The 3,596-nt window shown below is 32.4% G+C and overlaps 1 protein-coding gene across 1 annotated transcript in view; it reads right to left on the bottom strand.

The window, feature by feature from the left end:
- LOC117169129 (1-phosphatidylinositol 4,5-bisphosphate phosphodiesterase-like) overlaps positions 1 to 3,596 on the bottom strand; it is a 26,019-nt gene that overhangs the window by 16,596 nt on the left and 5,827 nt on the right. The window lies entirely within an intron of this gene.

Here is a 3,596-nt window from a genome sequence, read left to right as displayed (position 1 = left end):
GGGGGGGGGGGTGAACCCCTTAAACACCTCCCCTGGATCCGCCACTGTCAGATAGTAATACTGATTACTAGAAACCACATGGTTATACTAGAGACTACTATGAATTTTAATATTCTACCATAGAATATCAAGAAGTACTATGATCTACTAAGGTCTACCAAAGAATAGTATTTATTGCTAATGATTACTGTTGTAATCTATCAAGGACTACTAAAGATGACTATTTCATACTAGGAAATCTGAGGAACTGCTACAAGTTGGAATAGTTCGCTCTGAAATGCAAAGTATTACTAAAAATTACTAGGGAATACGAGGTATTGGCAAAATACTGCTATAAGGTACCAGGGACTGCTAGGTATTTAACTAGGTATTATTGACTACAAATCACTACTAATACTGAAAAATTATTGGGGTCTACTAAGGATTATTAGGAAGTACTATTGAGTACCCAGGACCGCCGTTGACAACTATAAATATTACAATTGAATATTAAGGACTATTAAGGAATATGATTTATTAGTGCCTAATAGAAATTTTCGTAAGCGACTCAGGAATACGAGGGATTACTATGGATTAAACATTACAACCAGGGACCGCTAGGACTGATTTCGGATTACTAATGTAAACTAGGGAATACAAGGAAATACTACAGACAAATAGAAATTAGTTCAATCTACCAGAAATAATTGCAAGGATTACCGGTGAAGTCCAGAGTTTACCGCAGTACACTAGGGATTACTATTGCCTACTGGGGACTACTATAGAATGCTATTTGCTACTAGTGACTGCTATTCATGACTAAGGGTTAGTTAATATCAGAGTTTAATACTGTCTACTAGGTACTACTTATGACTACTAGGGACTTATATGAATCACTGAAGATTTCTAAGTACTATTGAAGACTACTAAGGATTATTAGGGAGTACTATGGATTACTGAAGATCATAAGGGAATACTAGGTATTTACCAATAATATTCCTATAAAGTATCAGGAACTATTCAGGATTACTTAGTATTTCTAGTTTAAACTAGGGAATACCAGGAAATACTAAAGATAACTAGAAACTACTGTAAACTATCAGAGATAACTTTGAAGGCTTTACCAGTGAGTTTACTAGGGATAACTATTGAATACTAAATACCACTATTTACTGAGAACTATTTACAAGAGAGAAATTTGTATAGCTCACTCAGTAATAAAAGAGGCCGAATGAATTTCATCAGACAGGGCCCTACACTTGAAATTGCAGAATGTTTTTCAAAAAAACCCGAATTTTTTTCTTTAAACCTCTATAACTTTTGGCCTAATTGAAAAAATTAAATGTGGATTTTCTCAAAAAACCCGCCTTTAAATTTTTTGTCAATTTTTTTTAACTTTTACTTTGATTAACAAATATCTTGTAAGTTTGATGCTTGCTAAATAACTTTTGTAGCAAGGAGGATTATTTTTTTTTACAAACGAATTTTCTAATGTTTTTGAATACAATAGTAGATAAAAGTTTCCACGTCTATAAAAGTTCTACGAAAAATTCCTCTTGTTCTTTTGCGATATTTTTTATATTTTACGAAAAAAATTCAAAAAATATATTTTTATCGGGGAAAAATTCTCCTGGTCTCGAAACAGCTTAGCCCGCATGATTCTGATGAGATGCCTTTATTTTATTAGTAGAAACTTAAAAAAATATATTTAAAAAGATATAAAAGGTAGGGTTTTTAAGAAAATCTTTTTTACTATTTTCTTTAAATTTTGAAAACATGAAAAAAGTATGATTTCGGGAAAAAACCACCTTTTTTATTTACTAAATTTTTTTTTTTCTACTACTAAAAGAAAAGCATCTTAGCAGCATCATGCGGGCTAAACAATTTTTGAGACCGGGAAGAAGAAAATTCGTTTGTAGAAAAAAATAATTCTTCTAGCTTCAAAAGTTATTTAGTAAGCATAAAACTTACAAGATATCTGCATTATCAAAGTACAAGTTCAAAAAAAATTGTCAAAAAATTTGAAGGTGGGTTATTTGAGAAAATCCATTTTTAATTTTTTCAGAAAAACCGCTGCCATTTTTTTTAAATTTTAAACCTTTTTTATTTTTCCGGTGGATTTTGAAAGAAGACGATGAACGCTATTAGAATAAAAAAGATCCCTCGAGAAATTCTGCGATTTTAAGTGTAAGGACCTGCCAGATTTTAAATGGATTCGTTCAAGGGATTACTGTGGATTATTAAAGACAATCAGGGTATGACAGGAATTGCCCCAGAATACCAGGCAATTCCAGAGTTTATCACGGTCTAATTGGGATTACTATTAACTACTAGGAAGGCTGGGAATTATTTTTGATTATTAGGGATTGCTCCTGACTACTAACAATTATTAATAACTACTACAGATTACTACAGGTTACTAGGGATTAACACTGGATACTAGGGATTACTATTGACTACTAGGAATTACGACCGGACACTAAGGACCACTATTGACTACGGAACTAGAAACTACCATGAACGACTAGGGAGTATTATGAAATACTAAGAACTATAAGGGAGTAGTATCTTTTGTTAAAGAAAACTGTTGTAAACTATTAGGAAATGCTAGGGATTACTTGCGGTTACTAGTGTAACCTAGGGAATCCCGGGTAGTACCAGAAGCTACTACAAACTACCTGAAATAACTAACTTATTACCAGTAAATTCCAATGTCTACCTTAATCTACTAGGATTTACTAATGACTACTGAGTACTACTTTTTATAACTAGTGACTACTAGGTACTATTGAGTACCAGGGACTCCTATTGACAACCATAAATATTAAAATTGAATATTAAGGTCTAATAAGGAATACCCTTTACTGATAGACTAATAGCTCACTCGGTAATACGAAGGATTACTATCTATTATTGACGCCTATCAGGGAATACTGGGGTTGCCAAAGAATACTTCTATAAATCATTAGGTACTTCTAGGGAATACTTGCAGTTACTATTGTAAGCTAGGGCATACCAGGAAGTAATAAAGATAATCAGAAACTACTACAATTTACCAGGGATCACTAAGGGGATTACGAATGGATTCCAGAGTCTGTGACGATCTTCTAATGATTACTATTGACTACTAAATACTACTATGGATTACCCTTAGCTACCAGGGATTACTATAGATAACTAGGGATTACTAAGAATTGATAGGCATTGATATAGATTACTACGGATTACAATGGAATACAAGTGAATAAAAGAGTCTACTATTGAATACTGTGGAATACTAAGGATCACTAAACACAAAATAAAGACTATTAGTTACTGCTAAGGACAACTATGGATTACTATGGAGTACTATTGAATACAATCTGACTCCTACAAATCTTTTCAAATTAGAAAACACCAGTTCTATTTTGATAAATATTTGTTTCAGCGTCTTTCTAAATATTTAAAATTTAAATTTTCCAATAATATTTTTAAAAATTAATATTATCATTGATTAAATAATAATAATAATAATAATAATAATAATAAAAGAGCCTCGGTGGCTCAGTTGGTTAGACACTCGGACTTCACCTCAGAGGTCCGGGGTTCGATCCCTGAGCCGGTACCTCTAGAAATTT

The sequence above is a fragment of the Belonocnema kinseyi genome, chromosome 1 (genome assembly GCF_010883055.1).
Source record: "Belonocnema kinseyi isolate 2016_QV_RU_SX_M_011 chromosome 1, B_treatae_v1, whole genome shotgun sequence".
Classification (NCBI taxonomy): Eukaryota; Metazoa; Arthropoda; class Insecta; order Hymenoptera; family Cynipidae; genus Belonocnema; species Belonocnema kinseyi.
This window is presented reverse-complemented; position numbering and strand designations above follow the sequence as displayed.